General features: G+C 43.3%; 1 long non-coding RNA gene across 1 annotated transcript; it reads left to right on the top strand.

The window, feature by feature from the left end:
* Nucleotides 1-6,064: 6,064 nt before the first annotated feature.
* On the top strand, nt 6,065-10,360 carry LOC135982065 (uncharacterized). The gene is made up of 3 exons (XR_010599272.1): nt 6,065-6,171; nt 6,266-6,329; nt 10,167-10,360. It is a non-coding gene; the product is annotated as an uncharacterized LOC135982065 (long non-coding RNA).
* The last annotated feature ends 3,218 nt before the right edge of the window (nt 10,361-13,578 follow it).

The raw sequence follows: 13,578 nt of genomic DNA, 5'->3' as shown, positions 1-13,578 counted from the left end.
ATTAAGCTGTGGAACTCATTTATGCAGGATATTACTCAGGCAGATACCATAGTAAGATTTTAAGTAAGTATTAGACATTTATTATTAAGAATATGCTACGCAATAATACAAAATCATATAATGTAATTATTATTATTCCTAAATACCTATATGGTGCTGCAAATATATATTGTGCTTACTAAAACGTGAAGTAAGATATGTTTGCGTCCCCAAAGAGCTTGCTATGCGAGTCGAGACTACAATTTAGGTAAGGATGGTATGGAGATAGCATGGTGAGCAACACAAGGTAGGAAGGATTTCTGGAAGAAATGTGTTTTGAAGGAAAGAGGATGCTTGGAACACAAGAACTGGAACAGTGTTCCAAGTGTGAGGGGAAACATGAAAGAAGGTGCAAGGTCAAGAAGGGAGAAGGATCTGAAGGAAAGAGCAAAGAAAATTTGGAGGAATGTAGAGGAAGGGAATAGAGGGGAATGAGAGTTCATACATAGATAGGAAATGGTTAATATAGGCCCCAGAAGATAAAGACAAGGAGTGTTGTGTAATGAGGACACAGACAGTAAACCAGTGAAAGGAACTCCTTTGGGGAGGGTAACATAGAACAGCAAGAGAGAATGAGGAAAATTAATATATTGAAAGGGAGCTACTGAAAATTAAAGGCCTATTAGTTCCCATGTTCCAAGACCTGGGTGAATCCACTGCTGGAGTCAAGAAGAAATTTCCCTCCATGGAAAAGTAATGGGAAAAAATGGTTTGTTATGGTGACTTATAAAGTGGTTTACACCTTCAGAAGCATCTATCTACTGAAGGCAGAGTAGAGGACTAGACAAGTAGTTGCTTCTGCTATGACTGGTCCTATAGTTACCTTCTCTTATTAGTAGTAGTAGATGATGCAGTCTTAGTCTTACAGTAGCACCTATACCAGGACCACATTGGGCAAAGAATGTACAGACATATAATATAGTAAAAGACAATCTCTGCACCAGGCAGCTTTCAATCTTAGTTGAAAACAAGATGTAACAGGTGAGTGAGACAAATATAGGGTAGGGTGGAGTAGCGGTGTATTTTTCATGTGAGGAGCTTATAGGTAAAGAAAGTTTTGTTTTTAAGTTAGAGACCGGAAAAAAAAAAAAAAAAAAAAAAAAAAGGCAGGTCACTAGAAGTAGTCTCAGCCTGCCACCTGCATAGCCCTTATCAGCAGATAGTGTTCTGTAGGCACCATGGTAGAAATGAGTCCTAACAAGATTTAAGAAAAGTTTTCTAGCAGGTTCATCTATTCATAAGGGGCAGCATGGAAGAAAATGCACAGGTGCTTATGGGAGAAACATACAGACAAGCAGTGAAGACCAGCATCATTACTGGAATGAAGGGGACAGTTGATGATGTGATTAGATAATAGAATGAACAGGTAGTATGGGGCCAAATTGGGAAGGTCTTGAAGATAAACATAAGAAGTTTCCATATAGGAAAATGGAGAAGGTGAACTAATGTAGGGGAGTGACCTGGCTAGAACAATCAGTCAATAAATTGATCTTAGCATTTCGAATGGACTGGAGGAGGCAAGATTGCAGAACTCATCAGAAGTCAAGAGGCAATATGGTAAGAGTCTAGATAAAAGTTCTGGTGGCATGAACAGAGAAGAAAGGCCAGATCATTGACATGTTAGGTAGGATGGAATGAGAGAGCCCAACACTGCATACTTATAAGACAAAAAGAACCTGGAAATACTTTGAGTCATAATAATCATTTCATATTTTTAAGGGTATAGCTCCTCTCCAGCATCCACCTCCACTGATGCAAAAACCATAATCTTTGCAGCGGGGGGGGGGGGGGGGTAGCTCTCCCTTCCGAAATACTTGGTACAGGCATTCCACAAAGAGGACCTCTGCCAACACCCTATGGAGTCCCACTGCAAACCTGCCTCTGTTCCAGGGTCCAAAAGCCCATTAGAGACTGCAGCCTTTTTGCTTCCCTTTCTTGTTCCCCAATCTCATGAGGAGAGCAACAGAAAGAGAGCATCCCCATATGACTATTCAGAATAGGTTTCAATTGAAGGGGTGGAAGTGGGACAACATGCAACTCTGCCTTATTCTCCCAACTAGTCCCTCTCTAACCTATGTTTCCCTGCCTGTTTCTGGCCTCACCTCTGTAGAGGCCAGGTAAGGATACAAAATGAATTTCACTAAGAAATAAATAGGGAGGATATGTGAACTGGTGGCCAAACTATAATGTACCGTTTGGACATTAAAACATATAGACACAGGGTGTAATATTTTTTTTCAAAAGTCATTTAGGAACATAAATCCCACGGATATTCACATTTGAAAATTCCACCTGTTTCAGGCACAATCATAAAAAATTCACCCATTCCGTGAGTGTTTTTGCTTCTGATGTGTGCTCTGCTTGGAAAAGGATGGATATAAGCACAAGGTCAAGGTAGTATGCCACACGGTCTTGCCACACAAGACTGGGGCAGTGTATTGTCTAAGCAAGGTAGAGAAGTCTATATGACTGGAGTGGCTGTGCTGCTGATCTCTACATAGTCCCAGTCCCTGGATGTAAGTGGTGGGAGAGCTACTCTTTTCTGATGATTCTTTTTATTTTATATCTTGTACTAGTTTTCCAACAAAAACCAAAAATGCCCTGGTTTGGTTTTGGATTCACAGCCTATAAAAAGTAGCAAAAGACCCAGTGAACTGTCAAGAGGCAGCAGATTCTTTATATAACTAGGAGAGACTCTGGCTTAGCAGAGGATTCTGTTAGCAGCTTGGGTAATTTGCATATAAATGTGGTATTGTCATTACAAGATTTCTGTGAAACTGGGGAGAGTTCTTCCCCTTCTCTCCCTGCTTCTTCTGTCTATTGGATTCCTCCAAAGATTCTGCTTCCCACACATGCTGCTGCTGCCTTGCTAAAATGGCCTCCACCTCCTGGGATAGTGGCTGGACACAGGCCACAATAATCGTACACAATAAGTGTTGCTCATTCAGTCACAATGCAGCCATATTCTCCCAATAGGCAGTGTGAGTCTTCAGCAGTACTACAAAATAATCAGTGTTTAGGTATTATAAACTGGGTACCCAATCACTGAGACATATTATATTAGTGAACGCTTCTGAAAATTGTGGTGTTCACAGATTGTAGGGAATTGAACTCATTATATGCAACCTGCATTATTCAAATATGGGACCCCATAGTTTGAAGACCACAGTTGAATTAGGTGAGGCTAAATGGAAATTCTACCTTAAATGAGATAGTAGGAACCCTGCTAAGTAACTCTCTCAGCTGGAAGTTACTTTTTCATATTCGCTATGTACTGTTGTCTCTGCTTATAACAACAGTCTCTGCTTAAACTCTGATGCTTTGTGCTTCCGTGCAGGATCTCAAAATACTTCACAAACATTAACTGAGTCTCACAATGGAACAGTGAGGTAGGTGAGCCAAGCTGTATTCTTCTATTCAGAGAGAATGTTCTTGTAGTCAAGCAGTGCTGAATTACCAACTGGCGATTCAGGCAGATGGCACCTCAGTAAAATTCCAGCCACTTTTCATTATGTACAGATTTGCAGATTGCATGGATGGTCTGGAGGATTTCCTTTTAGACTTACTAGGCCTCACTTCTTGCAAGAAGCAAGAAATACTGACCAGAGAGGATAAAAATGAACTGAAATTGCAAGGGAAATTTTTCAACATGTTCTTACAAGCTGGTAACTGTTCTTTAAAGTGGAAACACCACCACTGAAAATCACAGGCAGTAATTGGTTCCTCTGAGAGCTGTTCTTATATGTTCTTTTAACCAGTTTTCCCATAACTGGGAGTGACTGTATCCCCTCTTCTAATTTCTTCTAATTTATTACTCACAGGTTTAATATTTCACATTTCTTTGCATTAAATTGCATTCTCCACAGACTATCCCAGCTCACAGAAAGACCTAAATTCCTCTAAATCTGGTGGTATGGTTCCTTATTATTTGTTCAGTAACTTTGGTAACCATGATATATTGCTACCAATTACTTATTCATCATTATTAATGATAAAAATAAAATAATGTAAAGACTTTTGAGTGTCTTAAAAATGTAGCTAGAACCAATAGTTACCAAATAAAAACCCAGAGTACATTATACATTAAAAATAAAGGCCTAGACTTTCAAAAATGACCTTCAAAATGTAGGACATAAAGTTGCATCCACAAATTAAATGCAGACACAAAATTGCACCTGCAAATCAGCTACTTAGGCAAATAAATGGGTGCAAATGTAGGTGCCATTTCTTGAGCTGGCATTAAATTGCAGGCATTGATAATTGCACCTATATTATTGGAGGGGCCCATCTGAGGCCTGGCCCAAGTCTGACCCAAAGTATATTTTCAGTGCATACAGACAAAATTCACCACCCCAAACCCCATAAATAATTTGGCTTTTGCATCCCCAGACAAATACTAAAAAGGAAATAAAATGGTCTTTTCGTCAGAGGGATTCCAAAAATGAATGTACCGGAGAGTAGAATGTTCCAAAGCAGAAAGCTCCCAACAGAGAGCCTTGCATCCTGTCTTCTAGAAATTATATTGCGGGGGGGGGGGGGGGGGATAGTTACCAGTTTCAACATGACCAATCTCAGATACTGTAATGGGAAGAAAGTTAGGATTTGGTCCCTAAAGTAGACTGGTACTGTATTACTTAAGGTTTTTGAGAATATAAAGCTTTATGTACCCTTGCTGATCTAATAGAGCATAGGTGCCCCTGATTCTCTTGCTCTCTATAGGAAATCTGTGTCTTCCTAAAGGCCTAATTCAGCAATAGAGGTTAGTGGGGATTGAAGTCAATGCAATTTAAGCACATGCTTAAAATTAAGTATGTGCTAAAGTGCTGTGTTGAATCAGAGCACAAATGAAAGGTGCCTTTTAGTATTTACTATTGTAGTGGGATGGTCACCCGCTCCGGCCCAGAAAGGGTTAAAGCCAGCCCTGGGAGAGGGCTCAGGCTGGGAAGGAAAGCCTGGGCTGATCGGGGAAGGCAGTAATAGCTGGGGCCATGCCCCCATCAGGCCCAGCTGGTCCCTATAAGAGGCTGTGAGCCAGAAGCCCAAGCAGTCTCTCTGCATTCAGAGAGAGAAGGGCCTGGCTGCAGGGAGCTAGAGACAGGTTACCTGAGTGGAGCAGGGCTGGGGAAAGGCAGAGGAGCTGGGGAGCTCCAGCCTTGAAAGCCCCAGGCTGCAGCCTAGCATTAGGCCAACAGGTACTGGGGGTTGCAGAGGGCAGCCCAGGGGTAGGCACAGGCAGCAGGTCCAAACCCAACCTTGCCTGTGATGAGTGGTGTATACTGCAGTCTGCCCCAGGGAGTGGGGCTAGATGGTGACTGGCAGTAGCCTTACACTGAGGCGAGGTGGGGTTAGTGGGTGGGGGTTCCCCTGGGTGGGGAGACCCAGAGTGTGGGGGTACTGCCAGGGGGGCAGCAACCTGGAGAAAGGGACACTGGGGTCCTGGGAAGGACATGGGGGCCAGCAGTAAGGCGGATCACCAGCCTGCAGGGGGCACTCCAGGACGCTGGAAGAGCTAATTCCACGGGATGACCAGCAGGAGGTGAGTCCACTCTCTTACAACTATCTATGTTCTAATGACATTTGTTTTTGAAAAGATTAGTCTCTGACTACAGTCTCCATCAGCTCTTTACACTAGGTGACTCTGTAAAAGTCCTGATGTGTCCATTTATTTTAAGAATGGGGTGGAGGGTTTTTAGTTAAAAATATGATCTGAGAAAATATTCTGATGTAACATTTAATAGCCAAAATTGAATATCCACTCCATTTTATTTATGGCTCACATTTGGCCTTTCAAAGTCCTCGTTTCCAGAACCGCTTGCATTTTCTGCCCCATGAATTCTTAACGAGTTCCAGTTGAAAGTGCTATAGTTCCACATTTGGGTCATAACCCCCCCCCCCCCCCCCCTGAAAGATACCGTATGGCTTTCCCCAAACTACCATTTCTTCTTCCTGATATAACCTTTCTTTTCCCTTTGAAAATGTTGGCAAATATGCTAGCTGTCAAGCCAACCTGCTATGTTTTAAAATCCTTTTAATCCTCTTTATAGTAACAGAAACATTTGAGACTGATCTTTGAAGACTTGGTACAGTGAAGAACACCTGCAGCTTAACGTTCTGTGCTAACAAACACCCAGTGTGAGTCTAATGCCTTCTGGCATGTAAGAAAACTGTTGCAGAATACTGTTGTAATAATGAGTTCCTACCTTAACCTTAGACCCCTTACCTCTAGGTCTAAACCTGCTCCTTCTAATGACATACCACTCCGTTGACCCCCAAACAGCTCAATGCATCATGTAAGTGTCAATGGAAATGATTTACTGTAATATCTGAAAGTTGAAAGCATGGATATGTATTACTGTACATAGTTGTGGGTCTGTCTATGGTCAGCAAAGAAGTGTCTTTGTCATCCTAAGATACAGAGTAGAAAAAAAAAGCTTGGTTAACTTGAACAAAAAGCCCACATTTAAGATCCTGGCTTCCATATGCACTCATAAAAACTACATATTGCACAAGCAGAAACCTGGAACACCTGTGACTTTAAAGATCACTCTGGAAGACATGAACATGTTTGTGGTTGCAATGAATTTGGTAATAATTAGCTGTGCCAGGGAACTTTTTAATGCCTTTTTAGGAAACTACAATAAGAGTCATCAAATATTTCCTTAGGGTTCTCTATTCTCTTTCACCCTTCACCATTAATATTCTATCGCTGTATAGAAATAGAGCTGAGGTGAGTGAGGTAATACCTTTTATTGGACCAACTTGGTGAAACAGACAAACTTTTGAACTACACAGAGTTCTTTTTGAAGAAGAATGTGAAGAAGGCTTGACTTCGAAAGCCAACAGAAGTTGGTTCAATGAAATATATTACCTCATCCACCTTGTCTCTTCTCATGTCCTGGGACTAACACAGCTACAACAATGCTGCAAACAACAATGGAAGATATGTTTAAAATAGTATTTTTCTTTTGATTGGATTCTAGCCTACCAAGCTATGAACCTGCTAACGTGTTAGCCAGAAAACTCTGTTTTGATAAGAATATAGAGAGGTGGTGGCTGAACTTAATGAAAAGCAACAATGTGTATTGCAACATAAAACCACTCTTAAACAATGAAACACACTCAGCTAACATATAACCATTAAGTGTATGGTCTAGTGCCGAGCTACTCACAGAAGGATCAGTGGCCATTGAAGGGTCTGTGGAGACTTGAACCACTGCTATGGAGGTTAGAGCGGGGAACCTGAAAGTCCTACATTTCTACTTCTGCTTTGGTTTGCTGTATGATCAGCAAAAATCATTTAACTGCTCTGACACTCATCTCTAAATCAAGGATAATAATACTTCACAGAGATATGGTGAGGCTTAATTCATCATTAGTGTTTATAAAGTGCTTTGAGATCCTCAACTGAAAGGAACTATAGAAGTGCAAGGTATTATTGGCTATCACATGCTTATAGCATTGGTCCAGATCCTGAGTTGGGGTGAACTGGCATTGTGCCACTGACTTAAATGCTATTTAGACCAGCTGAGGATCTGACTCATTTTGTTTTGTGTATCACAGACAAGAGTGAAATTACTTATCCTAAAGGCATAAAGCACATGTATATACCGTAGGGCAGTAGTTCCCAAACTTGTTCTGCCGCTTATGCAGGGAAAGCCCCTGGCAGGCCGGGCCGGTTTGTTTACCTGCCGCGTCTGCAGGTTTCAGCTGATCGCAGCTCCCAGTGGCCACGATTCGCTGCTCCAGGCCAATGGGAGCTGCTGGAAGTGGCACGGGCCGAGGGACTTACTGGCCACCACTTCCAGCAGCTCCCATTGCCCTGGAGCAGCGAAACGTGGCCACTGGGAGCCGCAATCGGCTGAACCTGCGGACACGGCTGGTAAACAAACCATCCCGGCCCGCCAGGGGCTTTCCCTGAACAAGCTGCGGAACAAGTTTGGGAACCACTGCCTTAGAGCTTGCCTACACTTAAAATGCTGCATCAGTGTCACTATTCCCTCCACTTTACCCTCCTTATCTTTGAAAAATGTAAGCGTCAGATATAGCATGTGTTCAGACAGCTAACAGCTCACCCTGAGAATGAATTTTCATTACAGATTGAATTTCTCAAGAAATTATTTTTTCCACTGGGGAAAAAAGATAGAATGCTGCCTTTATTTGGCCTGACAGGGACCCAGTTCATCAATACATAATAATAATTTTATTGATAAAGACCCCACAGATAAGATGTTTCAAATATTTCTCTCTGGTGCAAAATTAATTCTGAACAGAAAAAGTTAGAAAGCTGAAAATAAAATGGTAAAATAGATCAATAGGCTAAATTCTGCTCCTATTTACACTTGTGTAAATTCAGAGTTATGCTGCTAATTTGGATTTATACTGGCCCTACATCTTCTCTCTTGTTCTTCTCTAAGAGAGAAACTTAATGCTGCAGGTTACTTTTCAGCCAAATGAATCCCCACCAAATCGATTTGCAGATGATAAAATTCAAGGCTAGTCTTATAATTTTTTGGGTACACCAAGAGGCATTTGCTCCTCCTATTACTGACACTAGTAACTCATTTCCAGGAAATAGGGCGGGTCTGCTCAATTTTGAACTTCTGAGATCTTCTGCCATTGGGTGTGGCCCTTTTTGGAGTGTCTCAAATTTCCAGTAGAAATGTTCAAAGATTATCCCTTTGGGATTTTCAGAGAATATCCTGTACAGTGTGCATCTGTGTGTCCATCCGTTGTAGTTTTCCAAACCTTCCAAGGTGGCCTGAATTCATTTTCTAAGGGAAGTAACATTTAGAGGAGTTTTTTACTTCTGTAATTTGTTTCACCAAGGGACAGATGTATTTCTTAATTAGGGCATGGGTACACTAGAGAGTTTACAGCGGCGGAACTGCAGCGATGCAGCTGTACTGTTGTAAGCTCTCTAATGTAGCTGCTCCAAGCTGATGGGAGAGAGCTCTTCTGTCAACTTAACTACTCCAGCCCCTGTGAGCAGTGGTAGCTATGTTGGTGGGAGAAGCTCTCCCACCAACATAGCGCTGTCCACACCGGAGCTTATGTCGGTGAAATGTATGTCACTCGGGGGTGGGAGGTGATTTTGCTGCATTGACTGAGACATAATAAAACCAAGTGATTGCTTGACGCTATGCAATATGTCAATGGCTCCATCACATCCCAAGATCCTTCCAGATAATGTAGCTTCCCATTTGTGCACCAGACCCCTGTTATTCCTTCCCCCCCTTGGATCTCAACCAGCCATTGTCCTTGTGCATCGAGGGTGAAATTAATTCCTGTATAGAGGGCCAGTACAAGGCCCTTGCACCACTGAAGTCCCACTTAACATCTCAAAATAGGATTTAAGAAGTGCATAGGTTTTTGCAAGCCCTCTATAAAAGGGTGAATTTTATCCTGAGAGACCTTCTGACTTGAAAAAAAACCCAGCTAAGTGCTTGCCAATATTGCAAAACCATGATGAGGTGATTTTCTGATGAACCAGATGTGAGCAACTGATTAGATATGTGGGAATAGAAATTTTCTGTGCCCAAACAACGGGAGTAGGGAGTGGATGGGAAAAGGTAAGAAAACAGCTCATTCTCTTCATCCCTGTCCTTTTATTCACCTCTTTCCCTGTCCCTTACTTTTAATCTCCCCCCCCCCCCCTTAACTTATTTTTTCTCTTTCTCTCTGAATTATCTTTGTTCTCTACCCTGCTTACAGCATCTGCTTAAGACTATGTCCTGGTAGAGCAGGATATAGCAGCCATTGCAGTACATATAGTTGGAAAAACAGGATTTTTCCTGCAAAAATTTACACTGGCAAAAGTTTCAAAATGGTAAAAGTGTGGAAGGTGGCTTTTGCTCCCCATTTTGACTGTTTTCCAACTGGCAAAACTTGGAAACAAGTCAGAAAATGGGGAAAAGCCCATGCTTTCAAAATAAAGATGTTCAAAAATTCCCCCCCAGAATCCCTCCTGAAATTTGGAAAAATTCATGGTTTTGGTTTTGAAAAAAATTAATAAAGCAAACATTTTTGTCAGAAACGTGAATTTTTCTATTACAAATTTAATTTCTGATTAAACCCTATTTTCCAATGAAAAGAGTTTTAATTGGAAATTTTTCAACCAATTATAACAGAACCAGCGAGCGTACACAACTGTTTGTGACAGGAAGAGAAGAAGAATACCACTTCCAGTGGCATGGGACTTCAGATGAACTGGGATGGTTGTAAGTAAAAATTCTAATGAGGGGGGGCATTGTAAGCCTTAGCTCTAAGGCTACATCTACACTTGCGGCTTCCCTGAGGATTTGTCCATGTACTGCTAGCACAGATACCCTGTACCCATGCTGAGTGTCCACATATGCTGAGGTGAGCTTGAGTACACTGTACACAGGCAAATACTCACATCCACACTACCCCTTTGCAGTACACGATAGCAGCACTGCCATTTCAGGGGCGGTCTCCTGATGTCCTGTGTGTCACCGGAGACACTCTGGGAACAGTCTTGGTGCGTGTTGCTGGTACCATACGCCACCTTCACGCATTTGGTGACAGCAGCTCCTGGTCATCTCTCCCTTCCGCCAAACTGCATTCGAAACGTGGAGCAAGATGATGTGGTTCTGCTTCTGCTTGCCGGACTAATATTCATGTGGTGCAGTATCGGATCCTGGATAGAATTGGTCCATAAAAATTTGAGACAGCAAAGATGACAGACCCAGAGACGGTATGAAAATGCACCATGGTCCCAAGGAACAGATGTGTTGAGTGCTGGGATTGCAACAGTACAACCATGGGTGGACCACTGCCTCTGGTCCTGGAGAACCAGCACAGTGTGATGGGACCACATCATCTTGGAAACCTGGGATGATGACCAGTGGTCGCAGAACTTCAGAATGAGAAAGCAGACCTTCATGGAGTTGTGCAGGCCATACTGGTGCAGAAGCAGGTGGCTATCACCCTACTGGTCAGTTGCAAACTAGTTTGCGGTTGGGAATTCAACTGTCAGGGCAGTAGTTGTTCAAGTTTGCCAGATCGTCAGTACTGTGATGTACCCCAGGGGGATTGCCGTAACTCAAGTCCCTGAATTGTGGGATTTCAGAGGATGGGATTTTCAAGCTACGCAGGGCCCATCAATGGAATACACCTCCCTATACTTTGCCCACCAAAAGGGGCCAGTAAATACATGAACTGAAAAGTTCATTGGTTCTCCAAGGCATAGTGAACCACAGAGGTCAGTTCAGGGACATGAATGTTGGACACATAGGTGCTCGGGAGGTCAAAGTTGTACCAAGGGGAAGGGGAGGGGAGGCAGGGGAGAGGAAAGGACTTTATTGCCCCAAAACAATGTGATTGTGTATGGCATTTCTGTGACATTTATTCTGGGGGACCCCTCATATCTGCTCCCACTGGAGCTCATGAAGCCAGACCCTGACATCACCAACCCAAGGAAAAGGGGATTCAACTGCAAACTGAGAATGGTGGTGGAATGCCCTTTGGGCAGCTGAACGTCCATTAATTATGCCTCTGGACCTGTCTAGATGCCAGTGTGGCCAATGTGGTTTGGACTTTTGTGGCGTGCTGTGCCTTGCACAATGTATGTGAGGCCAAAAGGGAATACTTCCACAGCAAGTGTGCACCGGACAGATCTGTTTTTCAAAGCCTATACAGGCAGCCTGGTCCCACCCAGGTGCACACAGCTCCTGATTTCCAGCAAAAGGAACAGCGGGGAGGCAGATAATGACTTTTGACAGTGCCAAGGGACACTATTGTGACACTGCAGTGGTGCAGAGGATTGCTGCATACTTATTTCCGAGACACCTTGGTGGGTTTCGATCCCCTGCAGTTGATGTTAATGTACTAATTGAAAGCAGACAATTTGTGGGTGGGGCTCAAGGTTAAAACCTTTGCCTGTGATTTTTGTGTCGAGGACAGTTTTTAACACCCTTTCGGGGCATAATTTCACCAGGTTTTTGTCATACCTTAACTGCTCTATCTTGGGTTGCTTTATGGGGAGTGCTTAAGCACTGTTAAAGTAACTTTTAACAATTCTGTAAGGTTTCGGGAGGCACTTCATACATTCCTTCCTCCCAACGTTTTCTAACACCATTGCTCAGAGTACTTATCAGTTGCTATGAATGAGTATTCCCATGATTTCCAGTGGTGCATGTCTGGTGGGGAGGGGGGTCATAAAAGCACTGCTTAGTGTCATAACTCCACTGTTAATGTGTGGTGTGGTTTTTTTTTTTTTGTTTTTTTTTCCCCTATTGTCTGTATTATCACTTGAATAGTTAACAAAGCCAGAGCTGGACAAAAACTAAACAGACATGTCACAGGGACTGCTTGTTAATAACCTGTTATAGCTTCCACAAAGTGCTTTACGGTGTTTAATAGGATTTTAATCAAATCATTGATTTACAGCTGTGTGTTGCTCCGGGACCATGTCAGGGTGGAGATGAGGTGTAGCGTGGTGGAGCAGAGGCATGTAGCACTGAAAGAAGAGGGGATACTCTCAGAGAGGGTAGGGGGATCCATTGTAAAACTTATCAGCATCAGATTCTGGTTCCTGCGGCGGCTCTGGGTCCTGAGGATCTTCAAGGGGAGCTTCCTCAACCAGGTCCACTGGATAAAGGTGCAGAATTACATGCTCCTGTTCCTCCCTGGTTTCTTCCAGGACTTCCTCTGAGGTCCCTGCTGCCTCCTTGCCCTGCCCCCATTGGCATCCCATCATATGATGAGGAGGGGGTCATGAGTCATTTCAGTCTCCATACTTGAAGCTGTGGAGCGCACCTGGTCCAGTTCATCATAGCATGGGCGTGTGATACATCCCCTTCCAGAGCGACTGATGGAGTCTTTCACCCTTTGGTACAGGAGGCTCCTGGCCCTGGGACGGATTCTGGTGAATGTCAACCTTTTCCAACCACCAAGAAATCTCCCCATAGAGGTGAGTGTTCCTGTTAACCCAGGTAAAGTTGTGGAGGATGGCATACTCTGAATAAACATTGATCAACACCTGTGTGTGCTCCAGAGACCAAGCCGCTGCTCTCAGGCCATGATCCATGATCACCTGTACTGATCAATATATTTAACAGAAAACTCTTCTGAAGTGTCCAGCACAGGTCACTACTACCATGGGCCAGGGATGGGTCAGGGACCTTTATACCTTGAGTAAGGCAGCAAAGGGATCAATGCATTGTGGGAATAGCCCTGGAGGCCTATTGATACCCATGACCTGATACATGATATTGATACACATCCCCTGCCCCCATCCACACTGCACTGTAGATTGGATATGGGGCCATGCCACAGCGGAGGCATGTACATAGGCACACCCCTCATGCCTGCTAGCCTTTGCACACTAGACTGTCAGCAACGTGCTTTCAGGGTTTCAGATGTGGAAAATGTGGGAGGGGGATGGACATCAGGGCACAACAATGCACATGTAATGGTGTACAGGCTCATTAAGGGTAATGTTGGAAGTGCACTTCAGTGCTAAACTGTGACTGACAGTCTGTTCAATGATATCTTACTGGTCTTCTTGCTTTGGAGCTC

This window comes from Chrysemys picta, chromosome 3 (assembly GCF_011386835.1).
Source record: "Chrysemys picta bellii isolate R12L10 chromosome 3, ASM1138683v2, whole genome shotgun sequence".
Lineage (NCBI taxonomy): Eukaryota > Metazoa > Chordata > Testudines > Emydidae > Chrysemys > Chrysemys picta.
Note: the sequence above shows the minus strand (reverse complement) of the source record. Positions and strands in the feature narration are given on the sequence as shown.